The 21,434-nt window shown below is 41.0% G+C and overlaps 1 long non-coding RNA gene across 1 annotated transcript in view; it reads right to left on the reverse strand.

The window, feature by feature from the left end:
• Positions 1-20,976, reverse strand: part of LOC139183065 (uncharacterized) — a 65,538-nt gene extending 44,562 nt beyond the window's left edge. The window contains exon 1 of the long non-coding RNA XR_011566531.1: positions 9,647-20,976. This is a non-coding gene — a long non-coding RNA (uncharacterized lncRNA). The remainder of the gene's footprint in view (positions 1-9,646) is intronic.
• Between the last annotated feature and the right edge of the window lie 458 nt (positions 20,977-21,434).

Here is a 21,434-nt window from a genome sequence, read left to right on the forward strand (position 1 = left end):
TTCACAATGATTACTTCCAAGAGCAATTTCTCTCGAGTAATTCAGTGGCCTGTCACTATGGCTCCCCAGAGTCATAGCTAATGTAAATGAAGCTACTAAAAGGAGATTATCACGTAAGGATACACACAACCAATAATCCATCCAAAGCCACAGAAATCCATCCAAAGCATTCGGGAAAAATTCAAGAGAAGAAATGTCTTTTTTTTTTTTAAAGTTAATGGCCTATAACACCCTTCTTCCCTGACTAATAACCAGCAGGCACTTTAAAAATATCCATCCAGGAAAAAGAAAAACAAACTCATCTGGATGAAATAGGAACCCACCTGACTTGTCAGTATATGTATTTGGTCCCATGATTCAGATTCTGAGCCAGATTCTTTGAGAGATTATGGGAAACGTCTCAGATTATTTTTGCCGACTACTCTTTACTTAGAAAAAGTAATGTTTCACGGATGGGTGTCAAGGAATCCAAAATTTATTAATTTCAAAAACCCTTCTTGCAGATGTGTATGAATCTTTCAAGGTTTTGTTGAATAAAAATTAAGGATCATGTAATGTGAAACATTTTTAAAGGGTACTGTCTTTCACAAATTCATAGAAATAATCTGGGGAAATGTCCACATTAAGTAGCTGTTGGTTTTGCTTTCTAGATACCTACGCATTGGCTATGATAATTATTTTGGTTTTAAAACAGTTATGGGGACTTCCTTGATGGTCCAGTGGTTAAGATTCCATGCTCCTAATGCAGAAGGCCTGGGTTCAATCCCTAATCAGGAAACTAAAATCTTCCATGTGCTCCCAATGCAGGGGGCCTGGGTTCAATCCCTGGCCAGGAAACTAAAATCCTGCATGCCACATGGTGAAGCCAGAAAAAGAAGAAGAAAGAAAAAGAACAACAGCTGTGACCAGCACTCTAAATGGAAATATTCACTGAGTCCACTGGTTTACTAGATAAGTAGTGGTTATACAGCTAGGACTGAAATGGGGAGCAATAGACAGGGGAGCAAGTTGTGTTCAGAACAGCATCCTGGAAGTATCTGCAAAAGAAGACAAACTTTAACGCAGGATTTACGTGAACAAAAGAGCCTCTTGTTTGGAATGACAGAGCAGAAAAAGGAATGGAAGAGGAATTTTATTTTCTATAGCCCAAATTTGCAGGTAGGAAGACTGGGTAGGAGAAAGGATGTCATCTTGGCTGAGCCTCATTGGCAGAGATCTCTGAGACCAGTAAACTAGTTGACTGCATTAATCTTATCAATGACAGGAAGAAGAGTCATGAGTGATAATCCAGAAATCATGGGGCTTTGATGTTAGAAGGTATTTTGAGACAATTCCACTTAAAAGGAGAATGCATCTGACATTTTTTTATTTCTTTCAAACAAAGGATTAAATCAACAGATGAGTTAACTCAGAAAAATTTCCAAAGTATTGTAGCCCTATTCAAACTTCTGTCTAGCTCCTTATTTCCTATTCCATGATGGAACAGCATAGTTTTGTTTTTTTCAAGACCCAAGGCAACAAACCTTATTTTGATAGACCTGTTTTATGTTCTGGTTAAGGACTGGTTAATTGCTTGGGCTCTGGTGGAAGGCAGTCTTTAAGAAGACCCCACATGAATTTTTCCACGTTTCCAACTTCCTCATCCTCTCATTTTTCAATTCTTGGTGATGACAGTCTCTCTCCTATCAACCAAATGGGGTCCTCTCCCATTATTAAAACCTGCTTTCAGAGAAAATTTTGAAAACATATCCAATAAAGTCTAATTGGCTTCTTCTCCTACAGAATAGTCTCGTGCTAGAAGAAGGAAACTAAACTGGGAAATTTCAGGCATCAGTGAGCCAGAAACTTATGAATTATTAGCAAGAGTTATTACTTATTGCCACCTACTGTGTGCAGGCTTCAACAGTATGTGAACCAAAAACTTCCAGATGTACAATCTAGATTTAGAAAAGGCAGAGGAACCAGTGATCAAATTGCCAAAAGCTGTTGGATCATAGAAAAAGCAAAGGAATTCCAGAAAAACATCTACTTCTGCTTCATTGACTATGCTAAATCCTTTGACTGTGTGGATCACAACAAACTAGAAAATTCTGAAAGAGATGGGAATCTCTTTCAGACCACCTTACCTGCCTCCTAAGAAACATATGCAGGTCAAGAAGCAACAGTTAGAACTGTACATGGAACAAAAAACTGGTTCAAAATTGGGAAAGGAGTATGCCAAGGCTGTATATTGTCACCCTACTTATTTAACTTATATGCAGAGTAAATCATGCTAAATGCTGGGCTGGATGAAGGTCAAGCTGGAATCAAGATTGTCAGGAGAAATATCAATAACCTCAGATACGCAGATGACACCACCCTAATGGCAGAAAGTGAAGAGAAAGTAAAGAGTCTCTTAACTGATGAAGGTGAAAGAGGATAGTGAAAAGGCTGGCTTAAAACTGAACATTCAAAAACTAAGACCATGGCATCTTGTCCCATCACTTCATGGCAAATAGAAGGGGAAAAAGTGGAAACAGTGGCATATGTTATGTTCTTGAAGTCCAAAATTACTTTGAACAGTGACTGCAGCCATGAAATTAAGACTATTACTCCTTGGAAGAAAAGCAATGACAAACCCAGACAACATATTAAAATGTATTAAAAAGCAGAGACATCACTTTGCTGACCAAGGTCCTTATAGTCAAAGCTATGGTTTTTCCAGTAGTCATGTATGGTTGTGAGAGTTGGACCATAAAGAAGGCTGAGTGCTGAAGAACTGATGCTTTCAAATTGTGATGTTGGAGAAGACTCTTGAGAGTCACTTGGACTGCAAGGAGATCAAACCAGTCGATTCCAAAGGAAATCAACCTTGAAGACTCATTAGAAAGACTGATGCTGAAGTTAAAGCTCCAATACTTTGGCCACCTGATGCGAAGAGCCACCTCATTGGAAAAGACCCTAATGCTGGGAAAGATTGAGCGCAGGAGAAGGGGGTGACAGAGGATGAGATGGTTGGGTGGTATCACCAACTCAATGGGCATGAATTTGAGCAAACTCTTGGAGAGAGTGGAGGACAGGGAAGCCTGGCGTGCTGCAGTCCACAGGGTTGCAAAGAGTCAGACATGACTTAGCAACTGAACAACAACAAAATGTGCAGGCAGTTTCCCTTCATGTGAGCAAGGAGAGTGGTGGGATAGTGGGGCCCACCTCTTGTGGGCTGTCTGTCTCATCCTGTATACTCATATAATGCAAGAGAGTCGGGCATTGTCTTTGGTTGTATCCAGTAGATGAGCATATACAGTAGAACATCCCAAGGGCTAAACATTAAGATACAAATGGGCTAAACATTTTAGGGTAAGAGATAGCAACATCAGGAAAAAGAGGACCAAGTTTTAAACATAAACTATCCAAATATTGGCAGTGTAGCCTAGTATATGAACCCAAACTACAAACCTAGATGGCTGGGCTCAAATCCCTGGGACATTCCTTAAACTCTTTGTGCCTCAATTTGCTCATCTGTAGAACAGGGATGATGGTGATAGCATCTGCATTATTAAGAGCATTAGATGAGTTAATAGCCATAAAAAGGAATGAATTTGAGTCAGTTCCAATGAGGTGGATGACCCTAGAGCCTATTATACAGAGTGAAGTAAGTCAGAAAGAGAAAGATAAATGGTGGCTCAGAGGTTAAAACATCTGCCTCTAATGCAGGAGACCTGGGTTCAATCCCTGGGTTGGGAAGATCCCCTGGAGAAGGTAATGGCAACCCACTCCAGTATTCTTGCCTGGAGAATCCCATGGATGGAGGAGCCTGGTGGGCTACAGTCTACGGGGTTGCAAAGAGTCGGACAAAATTGAGCAACTTAACTTTCACTAACTTTCACTAATGAATATATATGGAATCTAGAAAGATGGTACTGGTGAATTTATTTTCAAGGCAGCAATGGAGAAACAGACATAGAGAAAGACTTATGGACACGGGGAGAGGGGAGGAGAGGGTGAGATGTATGGAGAGAGTAATGTGGAAACTTACATTACCATGTGGAAAATAGATAGCCAATGGGAGTTTGCTGTATGTCTCAGGGACTCAAACAGGGGCTCTGTATCAACCTAGAGGGGTGGGATGTGGGGGAGATGGGAGGGAGGTTCCAGAGTGTAGAGGACATATGTCCACCTATGGCTGATTCATACTGATGTTTGACAGAAAACAACTAAATTATGTAAAGCAATTATCCTTCAATTAAAAAATAAATTAATTAAAGCAAATGTTTTTTAAAAAGAGCACTAGATGAGTTAATGTCTGTAAAGTTCTTGAAACTCAGTTTCATAAGAGTTTGTTAATAAATAAAAATCTCAAGAATTGGTTTATTCCCTTCTAAACTGACAGCTCTTGGTTACTGGAAATGATCAAGCACAGGTCCTGCAATGCAATCTGACTCCATGAAGGCAAGAATGTTTGTCTCTTTTGCTCAGGCCTTTACCAAGATCAATACCTGGGACAGGAGAGAGAACAAGATGGCGGAGGAATAGGTGGACGTGGAGTACATCTCTCTCCACAGATACATCAAGAATACACCTTCAAACACAGAAGTGTGTGCAGAACACCAGCTGAGCACAGACAGGAGTACTTGATCAGCAGAAAAGAACATATAGGCCCACACAAAACTCAGTAGGATGAAGGAACTAGGGGGAAAAACAGGAGTGTTAGTTGGACTGGATCTGCCCTCAGCGGGTGGGGGAACTGAAGCATGGGTCCAATCCCCACACTGGGGCAACTGTCTGAGTTAGAGGAGAAACATTTAAGGCTGAGAGTGAAACAGATGGTCTGTGGCAGCTAAATGGAATGAAAATCAGACAGTCCTTGCCGCAGCCATACACACCCTGGACAGGGACATAAATCCCCTGGAAGGTGCATAGGCTGGGAGCTGGAGTTTAGAGATTGTGGAGCAATCCCAGGGCGAGGGCTGTTGTTGACTGCAGAGAGATGGATCCAGCGGGGTGTGAGGGAGGAGATCGTGGTGGGAAGTGCCTGTGGAGGAAAGCCAGGCACCTACGGAAGCAAGGCGATACAGCTGAGTCACACATCACCATAGCCTCTCTCATCCCACATGCCAGCATTGGCAGCTGAACAATAGAGAGGCTGTCCCATCAAATGCCTGACACACTGAACTACAGAGTAGGACCCCACTCCTGGGGCTCCCTTAAGTGACTGGATGTGCCAAACTACAAAGTAGGTCCCCAGCCAGGGGGGCCGCTCTATGTGCCTGAACAGGCGGAGCTATGGAGAAAGACTGGCCAAAGAGGCTTTCTGATCACCAGATACAAGAGGCTCGAAAAAAGACACCGCCATAACTCCTGTGGTGGAGGCAGTCCGTGTCCCTGCACACTTGGTGCTGCCAGGGTTCCTGCAAGCCAAGCAGCTGCGCACACTCAACTCTCACTGGGGGAGAGCTGCTACACTCGAAAAAAGGTCTCGTGTCTATGCGTGCAGGGTCGCTTCAGTAGTGTCCAACTCTTTGCAACCATGTAGACTGTGGCCTGCCAGGCTTCTCTGTCAGGGAGGGGGGTTCTCCAGGCAAGAATCCTGGAGCGTATTGGCCAATACTGGTAGCCACACCCTTCTAAAGCACTGTATTTCCTGCTGCCCTAGCCGCCAACTCCCCTGAGTACCTGGTGCTGCCAGAACCCCTGCGACGCAAGCAGCTGCACCACCTCCACACCTGGCCCTCATGGGGGCCAACCCAAGCCCTCCAGGGCAGCCTCAAGAGCAAACCCCAGTGGACAACCCACATGCATAGGTGGAAATAAAACCACAATTGAAACCCAGGGGCAGTGTGACTAAGGAAGAAGACCCAAAACCCTCCCACAAGCTGTACAAGCTGCAGATTACATGCACACGATCAACTAGGCAGACTCTGTGCCTATGGAATATATAAAAGGTCACTGAGAGCTGCCACAGAAGAAAACGCACTAGTTCTGACAGCTGTGAACACTGGAGGCAAGAATACAGGCTAGAACCAGATTAGAATCTGAGCTGCCCCCACAACAGATCTAGAGATCAGCACAGTGTCAGAGGGTATCCTAGGGAGGTGAGGTGGACTGTGACTCCCAGCTAGGGAAAGGATTCAGACAGCAGTGACTCAAGAGAACCATTTATTATTCTTATGTTTTGACTTGTTCTGTAGATTCTTTGGATTTTTTTTTTCTTTTTTTCCTTCTTTTTCCTCCTCTGTTGTAGTTGTTGATTTTATTGAAAACTATGAAATCTACTTAAGTTTTTTTTTTTTCTCTCTCTTTTTTTTTCTTAGTCACATTTTTTATTGTTACAAACCTCTGCCTCTATGTTGGGTTTTTCCAGTTCTGGGAAGTTTTCCTTTTTCCTTTTCTCTCTTTTTTTTAATTTTAATTTTTTAAACCTATTATTATTTTTTATACATTTATTCCTTTGCTTGCTTTTCCTATTGTTCTTTTCCCTTTGCAGTTAATTTTTAATGTATATAAATCTTCTTTGTCTACCTCTATTTAACTAGCATATCTATTCTTTCTTTCTTTACTCTTTCCTTTCCTCTCAACATATTTGTTAGTTTTGTTTTCATTGCTTTATTCCCCACTTAGCACCTTGCTTTAGCTTTGTTTTTCAGTTTGTGCTTTAGTTAGTTTTGTGCATAACTGGTAAATATGATTTTTTATTTCCTTTGTTCACCAGGTCAATCTATTGTACTTTATTTTTGTTGAACTGTTTTAACTTTGCTCCTAGGTATATATGTATATTCCATTATTATAATTATTATTTGCCTGATTTTGTAACTGCCATTTGTCTGGGGTTCATCTTTGGTTTCTCATTTTTGGATATTTGTTTTAATCTCACCTAGTGCCATAACAAACCACTTGTAGAATCCTTTTTCCTGACCAGAGATCAAGCCCTGAGCCTTTGGAGTCGGAGCACTGACTCCAAGACATTAAACTACTAGAGAACTAACCCTAGGGAGTCTCAAATAGTGAGAACTCACACAAAGGAAACCACTTGAATACAGGACCGGGCATCACCCAACCCCCAGTAACACCCTGTGCAGGATGCCTCATCTAAAAAACAAACAAAACAAAAATACAAACCAGTCACCAGCAGATAGAATTACCACCTCACACAGCCTTGCCCATCAGAGGAAAAACAAACAAACAAAAACTCAGCACAAATCTCACCCTATATGAAGCTAACACAAACCACTGGACCAACCTTATGAGGGCAGAAACCAAAAGGAAGAAAGAATTCAACCTTGGAGCCTGGGAATTTGAAACCTCATACACTATAAATTAAAAAAAAAAAGGAAAAGGCAGAGAAATATTACACAAATGAAGAAACAAACTAGAAACACAGAAGTCCAAATAAATGAAGAAGAAATAGGCAAACACCCTGAAAAAATAATTCAGAATAATGATAGTAAAGATGATCAAAAATCTTGAAAACAAATGGAGAAAATACAAGAATCAATTAACAAAGACCTAAAAGAATTAAAGAATAAACATACAGAGAATGGTCTCTGTATGTAAGAATAAACATACAGTTCAGTCAAACATAAACAATTCAGTTCAGTTCAGTTCAGTTGCTAAGTTATGTCCGACTCTTTGCAACCCCATGGACCACAGCACGCCTCCCTGTCCATCACCAACTCCCAGAGTTTAACCAAACTCATGTCCATTGAGTCAGTGATGCCATCCAACCATCTCATCCTCTGTCTTCCCCTTCTTCTCCTGCCTTTAATCTTTCCCAGCATCAGGGTCTTTTCAAATGAGTCAGTTCTTTGCATCAGGTGGCCAAATTATTGGAGTTTCAGCTTCAACATCAGTCCTTCCAATGAACACTCAGGACTGATCTCCTTTAGGACGGACTTGTTGGATCTCCTTGCAGTCCAAGGGACTCTCAAGAGTCTTCTCCAACACCACAGTTCAAAAGCATCAATTCTTTGGCACTTAGCTTTCTTTATAGTCCAACTCTCACATCCATACATGACCACTGGAAAAACCATAGCCTTGACTAGATGGACCTTTGTTGACAAAGTAATGTCTCTGCTTTTTAATATGCTGTCTAGGTTGGTCATAACTTTTCTTCCAAGGAGTAAGCATCTTTTAATTTCATGGCTGCAATCACCATCTGCAATGATTTTGGAGCCCAGAAAAATAAAATCAGCCACTGTTTCCACTGTTTCCCCATCTATTTCCCATGAAGTGATGGGACCAGGTGCCATGATCTTAGTTTTCTGAATGTTGAGCTTCAAGCCAACTTTTTCACTCTCTTTCACTTTCATCAAGAGGCTCTTTAGTTATTCTTCACTTTCTGCCATAAGGGTGGTGTCACCTACATATATGAGGTGATTGATATTTCTCCCAGCAATCTTGATCCCAGCTTGTGCTTCATCCAGCCCCGCATTTCTCACGATGTACTCCGCATATAAGTTAAATAAGCAGGGTGACAATATACAACCTTGACGTACTCCTTTCCCTATTTGGAACCAGTCTGTTGTTCCATATCCAGTTCTAACTGTTGCTTCCTGACCTGCATACAGGTTTCTCAAGAGGCAGGTCAGATGGTCTGGTATTCCCATCTCTTTCAGAATTTTCCACAGTTTATTGTGATCCACACAGTCAAACGCTTTGACATAGTCAATAAAGCAGGAATAGATGTTTTTCTGGAATTCTCTTGCTTTTTCTAGTCAACAGGAATTTGCTATATGGCTCAGAAAACTCAAACAGGGGCTCTGTATCAACCTAGAGGGGTGGAATGGGGAGGGAGATGGGAGGGAGGTTCAAAAGGGAGGGGATATATGTATACCTATGGCTGATTCATGTTGAGGTTTGGAAGAAAGCAACGAAATTCTGTAAAGCAATTATCCGTCAATAAAAAACAAATTTAAAAGAAAAAAAAAAATACCTGGGACAGACCAGGTTCAGAAAACACCACAGAAAGATTTAATGCACCTACCATGGTAGTTATTCAGCAGAGTTCTGCAGGTGTCCAAATTTGGACAAACTAACCCCTATGTAATTTTCTACCTTTAGGTTCTATGATTTCTTCAATGAACTAATACATTGGAATGGTACAATACTAAAAATGTGACAGTTTGAGACAAAAGTATGTCTGTTTTTTTCTTTCTCTTTCTTCCTTCCTCTCTTTCTCCCTCCTTCCCTTTCTCCTTCCCTCCCTCATTCTCCCCTCTTCCTTCCTTCCTTTATTTCTTTCAAGGAGACTATGTCTATTAAATGAGAACTGTTTTTGTAGTTAAAAGGTTAACCAGGAACATAAAGCGTGCTATCAAGGGTCACTAGTCAACTCCACAAGTGTCTAATCGTTATCTTCTTTTACAGCTTCATATCTCCAAATTTTCAGTTGGGCCAGGTTGGCATTTCACTGCCCTTTATGTGTGTGATAAGTGAAAAGGGAAGGGGTGGGAATTCGAGTGAAGAAAACCAGAATCCTCACAGCAGATTGAAAGCAATGTTCATCTGGTTCCCACTCAACCTCCCTCATCAGGCCCCCTGAAGTGTCTCTGCTCCTCTCATACCCCTCGTGTGTGACAGTCCCCAGCTCCTCACACAGAGCAGAGCCTCTCCCACACTCCAATGTCACCCCCATCTAAACAGATATGCCATCAAAACCTATAAAGCTGACCTGCGTCACTTGGGAGCTAAGATAAGCTCCGACTCCACAGCTCACACACTGAGGACAGAGAACAGTCTTGAGGCAACAAAAGAAAATGGATGCCCCTGACATCACTCTGCTAGAATCTGGTTCTCATTGTTCTCCAGGAAATCAGATTGTGACCATCATCTCTCGGGACAGAAACAGTTCATCCGGCCACCCAGATCATTTATTAAAATCCCAACCCCCTCTGTCCTTAGGATTCTAAATTTACTCATATTCTCAAAGAAAAATATCCAGTTATAGTGGGGAAAATATGATATTTTTAGCTCAATAAGCAAACCCCTTGTCAACCCTTTGTCTGATTGACAAATACCCTTTGATATTTAATCAATCAGTAATTGGTGTTGGAAAACTGCTTCCTGTGAAGTCGCCTCTTCCTGCAGGATTTTTCTTAAAAAATCTGGACCATAGAAGGAAATTCATAACCTGGACTTTCACAAACCATTGATTCCCCCCTATGTCTTACACCTAACAGAAGTTGTTGCCACTCTTTTCTTTGTGTGCCCTAACAGTTATGAATAACATGAATAAAGATGAAAAAAAAATATTAAGCACTTTTTCTCTTTTACCTCTAATTACATGATCCCCTAAATTTGGCTCTACTCATAAAAGATTGGTAAAACTTTTAACATAGTAATAATATTTTATATCTCAGTGTCTTATGACTTATCAATTAAGACAAGGGTCTTACTATCCTCTTCAATTTTTGTAAAACTAAAATTCAGAGAAGAGATTCTCCAAAGGTCACACATAGAAAATAGAAGTGGGTTTTAGTCCAGACCAGTCTGTCTAAAATTCTCATGCATTCTGTTTATGACACATTATGAATTCATTGAGAAAGGGAACTTCAGTGATCTAAGTCAGCAGTCAGGAAACCTTTTCTGTAAAGTAAAATTTTAGGCTTTGTGGGCCATAGCCACTGTCACAACCACTCAACTTTGCAATGTAGTACAGAAGCAACCATGACAAAACATGAATGAATAAGCACGGCTGTGTTAAAAAAAAAAATGTTTATTTACAAAAGCAGTAGTGGACAAGATCTGGCCCATGGGCCACAGCTGGCTGATCTCTGCAAAACTGGCATTTAGGGACAAAATTTAAACTGTGCTTTGCTTTTAGCAAAAAGTTCCCTCAACTAAAGGTAAAGGCCAGAGTTATGGAGAAGAGGCTCCCTTATGTTAATGGTAAGTGGAAAAATTGAAGTAAACAATGCTATTATAAGATTCAGAGAAGCATAATGGTTCTGGACTCTGGATCAGCTAGGTCAATGGCTTGGGCCCTCTGGCTGTATGACCTCAATCAACTTACTTGGTCAACTTCTTCATGACTTATTCTACTGTTTCTTATCTATTAAATGGGGATATTAAAATATTTTCCTCATAGAGTTGTTATTAGAACGAAATGAGTTAACATATGTAATGCATATAAAATAGGGCCTCGCCAATATTTACTCCTTAATAAACTGTGTATATCAGAGATATACTCCTTGAACAACACAGGATTTAATTGTGCATGTCCACTTGCAGGCAGATTTTTTTTTTCAATAACAAATACCATAATACTGCACAATCTGTGGTTGGTTGAATCTGAGGCTTTACCGACTGTAAAGTTGTATGTGAATTGTCAATGACACTGAGGGTCAGCACCGCTAATCAACTGTCTATGTACTGATAAGAGAAATTGTTCCTGTTTCTATTGATATAGGATTAGAATTTCTATTCTACATTTAATGGCTCAAAGAAACGACAGTCATTTATTTTACAAGCAAATCTGCAATTTGGACAGCATTTGTCTGGGAATGCTGTTTGTTTGGGCTACCCTTGCGGCTCAGCTGGTAAAGAATCCACTTGCAATGCAGGAGACCTGGGTTAGATCTCTGGGTTGGGAAGATTCCCCAGGAGAAGGGAAAGGCTACTCACTCCAGTATTCTGGCCTAGAGAATTCAATGGACTGTATAATCCATGGGGTCACAAAGGGTTGGACACAACTGAGCGACTTTCACTTTGTCTGGGAAGACTTGTCTCTGCTCCACGTGGCACTGGCTTGATGGAGAACTGGAGAATCTCTGTCCAAAGTGGCTCCCTCTTATGGCCGAGAAGTTGAGAGTTCAGCTGGGGCTGGGAGCTTGGGGCTTTGGCTCATTTCCTGGACTCTCCCTTTGGCCTGGGCTTTCTTATAGGTTTCAGGGAGGAGGTGGTTGCAAGCATGAATGTTCCAAGAGGGAATCAGGAAGAAGCTGTATCATCTTTAAAGACTTAGGCTTGGAATTAACATAGCACCAGTTCCATCCCACTCTATTTTTTAGAAATGAGTTAGTGAGTCCAGTCCATATGCAAGGGGATAGGAACTAGACTCCATCTCTCTTTTTTCCACATTTATATATTTTTCCATTTATTTTTTTTTAATTGCTATATCATTGCTTTCCAATGTTGTGTTAGTTTCTGCTGTATGATGATGTGAATCAGCTATACATATCCATATATCCCCTCCCTCTTGAGCTTCCCTCCAACCCACTCCCATTGCACACCTCTAGGTCATCACGAGCACAAAGAATGAGCTCCCTGTGCCATAGAGCAGCTTCCCACTAGCCATCTATTTAACACATGGTAGTATATATCTGTCAATGCTACTCTCAATTTATTCCACCCTCTAGACTCCATCTCTTGACAAGAAGACTGTCAAAAAATTGTGAATATGTTTTAAAATTCAAAAGTATATCTACTGGCCACAAATGATTTCTATTTCTTCCACATGCAAAAAAAAAAAAAGCATAAATTCACCCTTTCCAGGACACCTCAATATGTCATCAGGCTTAGGGTCTAGGTTCAGAATCTTTTCATCTAAATCTAGATCTGTACCATCTGTACCATCAGATCTAGGTACAAATGAAGCCCCTTAGGTTAAGTTTCTTGTGTATTGTTCCTCTCAGTCCTAAGATCTGTGAACAAAGACCTATATAGGCAACATACAATGGTGTGCTATACACTGGAAAAATCACTATAGACATTCTTGCTGAAAATAGGGGGAAAGTGAAAGTGAAAGTGAAGTCACTCAGTTGTGTCCCGACTCTTTGCGACCCGGTGGACTGTAGCCTACCAGGCTCCTCTGTCCATGGGATTCTCCAGGCAAGAGTACTGGAGTGGGTTGCCATTTCCTTCTCCAGGGGATCTTCCCAACCCAGAGACTGAACCCTGGTCTCCCACATTGCAGGCAGACGCTTTAACCTCTGAGCCACCAGGGAAGCCCATGAGAGTATATAACAGTCACTGGTTCACTGCAATTTTGAAGTCTAGCCAGGAAATCACAGCCTGTTTCTTCCTCAGGTCTCAGTCCTACTTCCTAGGAAGGATTTTCCCACTGCTTTTCAGTTCAGTTCAGTTCAGTTCAGTCTCTCAGTTGTGCCTGACTCTTTGAGACCCCACAGACTACAGCACGCCAGGCTTCCCGGTCCAACACTAACTCCCAGAGTTTACTCACACTCAGGTCCACTGAGTCAGTGATGCCATCCAACCATCTCATCCTCTGTCTTCCCCTTCTCCTCCAGCCTTCAATCTTTCCCAGCATAAAGGTCTTTTCAAATGAGTCAGTTCTTTGCATCAGGTGGCCAAAGTATTGGAGTTTCAGTTTCAGCTTCAGCATCAGTCCTTCCAATGAATATTCAGGACTGATTTCTTTTAGGATGGACTGGTTGGATCTCCTTGCAGTCCAAGAGATTCTTAGAATCTTCTCTAACACCACAGTTCAAAAGCATCAATTCTTCTGTGCTCAGCTTTCTTTATAGACCAACTCTCACATCCACACATGACTATTGGAAAAACCATAGCTTTGACTAGACGGACCTTTGTTGACAAAGTAATGTCTCTGCTTTTTAATATGCTGTCTAGGTTGGTCCTAACTTTCCTTCCAAGGAGTAAGCATCTTTTAATTTCATGGCTGCAGTCATCATCTGCAGTGATTTTGGAGCTCAAAAAAATAAAGTCTGACACTGTTTCACTGTTTATCCATCTATTTGCCATGAAGTGATGGGACCAGATGCCATGATCTTAGTTTTCTGAATGTTGAGCTTTAAACCAACTTTTTTACTCTCCTCTTTCACTTTCATCAAGAGGCTCTTTAGTTCTTCTTCACTTTCTGCCATAAGGGTGGTGTCATCTGCATATCTGAGGTTATTGATATTTCTCCCAGCAATCTTGATTCCAGCTTGTGCTTCTGCCAGCCCAGTGTTTCTCATGATGTACCCTGCATATAAGTTAAATAAACAGGGTGACAATATACAGCCTTGACATACTCCTTTTCCTATTTGGAACCAGTCTGTTGTTCCATGTCCAGTTCTAACTATTGCTTCCTGACTTGCATACAGATTTCTCAAGAGGCAGGTCAGGTGGTATTCCCATCTCTTTAAGAATTTTCCACAATGTGTTGTGATCCACACAATCAAAAGTTTTGGTGTTGTCGATAAAGCAGAAATAGATATTTTTCTGGAACTCTCTTGCTTTTTCGTTGACCCAACAGACGTTAGCAATTTGATCTTTGGTTCTTCAGCCTTTTCTAAATCCAGCTTGAACATCTGGAAGTTCTAGGGTGTCCCTTTAAGTTCTGGGTTCCACCTTTTAAATTATCTTTCCTTTTATGTAAAATGTGCCCTGTATCTGAAGCTGAATAGTTTTATCAGCTTGTCTCCTGCCCATGGAAATCTGAAATCTAAAGACTTCCTTCTGCTTCAAACTGCTTCTGTCCCTTTTAGTCCATGCTGGCAAAATGTTAATCAACACAAACTTATCATTGTACTTTTTGAAAATTATAATTATTGTGGTGATAAACCTTAACTAGACTTATGGAAGTGATCATTTCACAATATATGCAAATATTGAATCATGTTATACATCTGAAATAAAAATAATGTTACACATCAATCATATTTCAATAAAAAACAAACCAAAAAAAAAAAAAAAAGCTGTTTGTGGATTTCTTATCATTCTTATTGTCATTTACTCCACTAGACAAAAACCTCCCTAGAAATCTCTTTAAGTCCTTCTCTACCTTGGGGGTTTCTGTAAAGCTGTGATGGGACCATTTCTTTAAGATTTTTAGAAGCCTCATTGTTTAACTAAGAGAGTATGCCGGGCATGCCCTCAAGATCCTTAGAGGAACTTTGTTTCAGAGGGTCTATGAGCCATTACCCTAAATCTTTCTAAGCTACTAACAAAGGTTCTTTGGCTTTGGGATTTGATCTTTGGCCTGATACCATTTTTTAATCTGAAAATCTTCTTCTCTATGAAGAAATGGGGAATGAGAAATAATTTTATATTTGAACGTAGCAAGTACTGGATCTTTTATGTATTTTCTTTAAGTTTTCTTGAAAATGAAACAGTTCCTTTTTTAAACTCATCTCTCTCATACTTATGTGACTAAAAGAAGCTATTGGGCAGTCTCAACATTCTAGCTGGAATTCTTATTAGCCAAATCTACCAGCTCATTAGTTATCTTTTGCATTTTTCACGTCACTGCAAGTGACAATTTTGCTAATTTTTCTACTATTCTCCTCAAGCGCCATCAGGCTTTTACTCAAGTCCCTCAAAACCCCTCCTAACTTCTCCCACCACTCTGTCCCAGAGTCAGTGTCCTGTTCTAGGTTTCATTACACTAGCACCCAACTTCCAGTTCTCACAATCTGTTCTAATTATCTACTATCATGTACAAAACATTTCAAACAGTGGCTTCAAACAATAATACCACTTATTTTGATCACAAATCCTGGATTTGACTGGGCTTGGAGGGATGGTTCACACTTAGGATCTTATGAGGCTGTCATGGTGCCTGGGACAGGAGTTATTACCAAAGCTTCATCACTCACATCTGGCATCTAGGCTGGGAGGCCTCTAAGGTGCCACTTTATCTCCACATGATCTTTCCACGTGGTGGACACAGGAGAGATGAACTTACATGGGGCAAAATCTCCCACAGTGACTGTCCCAGGAGACACTGGCAGAGCCAAAGGACTTCTCCAACTCAGATCTAGAAGTTACCCAGATCTCCTCCTTGGCATTCTATCATCAAGGCAGTCACAAAGACCTTCCAGATTCAAGGAGCAGGTTGGGACATGGACTCCCCTTCTTGATTTCTCCTTCTGATAAAAAATATTCATAGACATATATATTAACACTACTTCAGATATGCTTGAAGGATGATTAATTTTAGCAGGAAAGGCGATCTAAACTTCTAATGATGCAACTAGTTTCTACCAATGATGTTAGAAACATATTATGTATGAAGCAGCTGACCTGTGTGGATGGTCAAGAGAGACAGATGGTAGTCTTTTCAAAGAAGGTGATGATATAAACCATGTGAGGGTGTGCATTTGGAGAAAAAATTGGGATCCAGAGGAAATGAAGACATCAAATTCTTAACACACATAGATCCATCCTTTTAAGGAAGTTAGAATGTGTCTTTAATATGTTTCTTGAAGGGCAAGAAGCAACAGTTAGAACCAGCCATGGAACAATGGATTGGCTCAAAATTGGGAAAGGAGTACATCAAGGCTCTATATTGTCACCCTGCTTATTTAATTTATATGCAGAGTACATCTTGCAAAATGCTGGAATGAATGAAGCTCAAGCTGGAATCAAGATTGCCAGGAGAAATATCAAGAACCTCAGATATGCAGATGACACCACCCTAATGGCAGAAATTGAAGAGGAACCAAAGAGCCTCTTGATGAAAGTGAAAGAAGAGAGTGAAAAAAGCTGGCTTAAAACTCAACATTCAAACAACTAAGATCATGGCATCTGGTCCCATCACTTCATGGCAAATAGATGGGGAAACAATGGAAACCATGACAGACTTTATTTTCTTGGGCTCCAAAATCACTGTAGATGGTGACTGCAGCCATGAAATTAAGACACTTGCTCCTTGGAAGAAAAGCTATGACCAACCTAGACAGCATATTAAAAAGCAGAGACAATACTTTGCCAATAAATGTGTGTATAGTCAAAGGTATGGTTTTTCCAGTAGTCATGCATGGATATGAGACTTGGGCAATAAAGAAGGCTGAATGCTGAAGAATTGATGCTTTCCAACTCTGGTGTTGGAGAACACTCTTGAGAGTGCCTTAGACTGCAGGGAGATCAAACCAGTGAATCCTAAAGGAAATCAACCCTGAATATTCTTTGGAAGGAATGCTGAAACTGAAGCTCCAATACTTCGGCCATCTAATGCAAAGAACCAACTCATTGGAAAAGATCGTGATGCTGGGAAAGATTGAAGGCAGGAGGAGAAGGGGATAACAGAGGATGAGATGGTTGGATGGGATTACCAACTCAAAGAACGTGAGTTTGTGCAAACCCCAGGAGATGGTGAAGGACAGGGAAGCCTGGCGTGCTGCAGTCCATCGGGTCTCAAAGAGTCAGACACAACTGAGCCACTGAACAACAACAACAAGAATATGCTATTTAGAACAGAAACAGTCGAAACCCACTCTCTCTTTTCAGAGTTAGGGAAATTCCAAGGGGTAACGCTCTGTTCCAAGAATATCAGACTTGCAGAATGTGTTTTATTGAAGGCAGGCAGGCAACTCCCTGCTTTACAGTAATCAATATTTTCATGCCCTGTCCTGCAAATGCAAATAGAAAGCTTGCTCTAAATTCCTGATGCCTTTCAGAAAGTTACAGGGCATATTATTTTTTCTGCCTTGTTTATTTTTGTCCTGGATAGCAGTCAATCAGGGATTCAGTTCTTTTACTCTTATAATTAACATTTATTTACCTTTTCTTTGAGAATCCCATACCTTTTGTACAGGAGTAGCCAAGTTGAGTCATAACAAGACTAAGGAGGCAGTATAGACCTGGAACACCAGATGTGGTGCCTCTGAGCCTCGCTTTCCTGTTCTGTGTAGAAGCGCTAAGTGGATGTTTTCTTCTACTAGAAATGACACCGATGCTGTATGTGTCTTGGATAAGAAGTGAATTAAAACCAGAAAATATCTTTGCACTAATGTTTCTTTTAAGTCCTTTCACAGCGCTACTGTTGTGCGATCAGGTGGATGAATTTCTTTCTTTCAAGAAGTCTGTATCTAAATCATAACTTAATAAATAGACCATTTCAGAAAAACAATACTGTCTGGCACATTTCAACTTCAAGGAAGTTTTCTCTGACTGTACACTTCTCTGAGTGTATCTGGTCTGTAATTCTTGGAGAGCATCAGCCGTCTGCCCGCAGTGGCTGTTTCCTGTGTTTACACTCTGGCCCAGGCCTCCCTTGGTACTGAACATGAACCATTTTGCAGTGCTGCTTGTTTTTCAGGGGCTTTGTCCGGCTCCTGCATCTATATACCACACGCTCCACAATGCCCAGTGTATTTGTAGGCACCCAATAAATATTTGAGAAAGAAACGAATTTCTTTTCCCGTTACCTTCTAATACGCTGATAGACATCAAACCTAAGTTAGAAGTTCGCGATGATGATGTTTCTAAACTGGATACAAACAAAGACGTTCTTGTTTCTGCCATTTTGAGAAAGTCGTGTGAGTGCTGGAGATCAGAGGAGAAAAGCTTTGCAGATGCCTGGAAGCCCGTCCAGTCTACAGGACTCCAGGGAGTGCACTGGCTGCCTTTCCTCCTGCACAGTTGCAACACAAGTGGCCACAGTTGTTTACCAACCCGGATCCAATTCCTATCTCTGACCTCATTTCTTTAATCCACAAATATCAGGTCACTATATATTTTAATCTTATTCAATTCCCAGGAAAAGGCCTGCTGTCATAATCAGATTTCAGCTGAGGAGTGAAAGCCATGATATGAAAAGTCTAGCATCCTGTGACAAACTTGGATTAAGCTATGATTGTGTAAATGTCGTTACTGCAAAATCCAAGGTCAGAATTTACATGCTCTTCCTTAATGATGACTTGCTAGCTTTGGCTTGACTATGCTGTAATCAACTGAAAACATTCCATTCTTGGGAATCTTTTATCTTCTAGTCAATCTAGTTTGGCAGATCTTGTTATGCCTTAATATTTTTGAAACTATTAAAGTAAACAATAAATGATCTTTCTGGGAAATGCTGCAATGGAGGTGCTTCTGGAGGTGGACTTTTCATAGTTCTATTTCTGATAAATAATCAGGTTTTTTTCCCTTTAAATAACTACAGAGATTGTTCTATTGCTCAAACGACCATTTGGGACAGGGGTTTTCCCATCTGCCTTCCTCCCCTTTAATTTCTACTTTTAATGAATGAAAGTAGGGTGAGAACTTACAGGGCTGGTTGTCATAATTGCTATTGCTAGGTGTGGACGTTAGTCACAATAGTGATTTATGCAGGCTTTCAAGTTACCATATGGAAGTGCAGCTCCAATGGGGAGAGAAAACGGGGTTCCCTTGTCCCATTCTGCCCTGCAGTGCCAAGGCATTATAGAATAATCAATAGGAGCAATTTGCTTTAGATTCAGATATTACCTGGATTCCCAATCTTTCAATCCATGATACTTGGGTAAGTGACACTTCCTTATAAGTCTCAGTGCCCATGTCTGCATAAGACAGTGGTAACCATCTTATGGAACAATGTCTGTGTAAATGAGATGATGCTTATCAAGTGGTTAGCACAGAGCTGGGAGCATAATGAGTTCAATCAATGGCATCCATTACTATTACATCTCAAATAATGCCTGACTTCTGTAAATCTACTGGGGAAAAGGATTCAAAACCCTCTTGACTGGCAACTCATTTCATACATGATAGTATACATGTCTCTATGCCATTCTCCCAAATCAGTCCAGGTTCGATGCACGATACTGGATGCTTGGGGCTGGTGCACTGGGACGACCCAGAGGGATGGTATGGGGAGGGAGGAGGGAGGAGGGAGGAGGGTTCAGGATGGGGAACACATGTATACCTGTGGCGGATTCATTTCGATATTTGGCAAAACCAGTACAATATTGTAAAGTTTAAAAATAAAATAAAATTTAAAATAAGCTATAAAAAAAAAAACACAAAAAACCCTCTTGATATAGGGGTGTGAAATACCTCAGTATTTGCTTCCAGTTCACAGGGTACCTCCTTGAAACTTTACAAATGTGGAAAACAACATTATGGCAGGCCTGCCTTAGTGATGTGATCATTTCAGGGTTTCTCCATATCCTAAACATTCCAATTTTTTAAATCCATTTTAGACACATTTAGGAATTCCTGGGTGAGCTTGGGATATTCATTAACATCTCTGAGCCTCCATAGTCTCAGCTGTAAAAGAGGTATAAGACTTGCTTTGAAACATGGTCATGAGTATAAAAAAGGAAAACAAGATTTCAATGTAAAAGGTTTCAGTTTAACAGTAAGAAATAGAGAGAGACCCAGGAGGAAGAACCTATTACATCTAAATTTTTCTTTCTGGTAAATGTTCCTTCTATTCTCCTCAACCTCATGGCACACGTTACCAGCTTTGGAGCAACTAATGAATAGTCGGTAATCTGCCTTAGGAGAGGGCCACTGGGTGACGCTGTATTGGTCTCAGCCACAGTAAACCTTTTGCCCAGAGAAAATGTAGAGTCTACTAGCAGAAAGCTGGTGCTTTCTTACTGGCCTTTAGCAAGGACCTGATTCCCTTCAACAAAATGAGTAATTGTTGTTGAAAAAAGCCTATGTGCATTTATATAGTGAGAGGTGTTTTATGGGATTAGGTGAGTAATGAAAAAGTAATCATTATCATAATTTTATAACCTAGACATAAAAAAGTGGAGAAGGACCCACTTTTTAAAATATTTGCCATTTAATATCTTCAGGCAAGTCAATATATTGTCTTATAAATCAGCAAGCAGTAGCCTGGGGTTAGAGGCTGGAAGGTTTAGAGGAGGAAGGGACCTTAGATGTCACATAACACTGTCTGCCTTTCACAAAGAGGAGCAAACGCAGGACCACAGAGGGCCAGGGAACATGCCAAGGTCAGGCACAGCCATTTGTTTTGATTACCTCTAGAGAGTTGGAGAAGGAAATGGCAACCCACTCCAGTTTTCTTGCCTGGAGAATCCCAGGGACGGAGGAGCCTGGTGGGCTGCCATCTATGGGGTCGCACAGAGTCAAATACGACTGAAGCAACTTAGCAGCAGCAGCAGAGAGATTCTCAGCTTCCCTGGTGGCTCAGATGGTAAAGAATCTTCCTGCAATGCAGAAGGCCTGGGTTCAATCCCTGGGTCAGGAAGATCCCCTAGAGAAGGAAATGGCAACCCACTCTTGTATTCTTGTCTGGAGAATCCCATGGACAGAGGAAGCTGGCAGGCTACAGTCCATGGGATTGCAAAGAGTCGGACATGACTGAGTGACTAACACACACACACACACACACACACACACACACATTCTCACGACACACACTGTCTCTCTCTGGAAAGTGAGGTAAGAGTTACCCAACCGAATTTTGAAATAAGGTCAGTTATAAAAACATGTGGCGGCCATCTTCTCTTTTATTATTTAGAAAAGGCTCGTCTGAACTTGTTCTCAGGAGACACAGACTGAGAGAGAAGGAATGTATTTTTTCACGTGTCAGGAAGCCAGGAGTCATAGAACATCCATATCTAGAGAAAGGTGAGATAAAAAAAATCACTGAAATACAGACTGTTCACGAGCTGTTTCTGAAATGCAGGCTTTGTGAGAAAGAACCAAAGGCAACAGAGAGCACAATCCATAACCACGTGCTCTTGGTGTGGATGTGCTGGACAGAATGTCCATGTGGTTGGATCACAGAAATGATCCACTGGAAAGAAGGTTGCAGTGTT

The sequence above is a fragment of the Bos indicus genome, chromosome 5, assembly GCF_029378745.1.
Source record: "Bos indicus isolate NIAB-ARS_2022 breed Sahiwal x Tharparkar chromosome 5, NIAB-ARS_B.indTharparkar_mat_pri_1.0, whole genome shotgun sequence".
Classification (NCBI taxonomy): Eukaryota; Metazoa; Chordata; class Mammalia; order Artiodactyla; family Bovidae; genus Bos; species Bos indicus.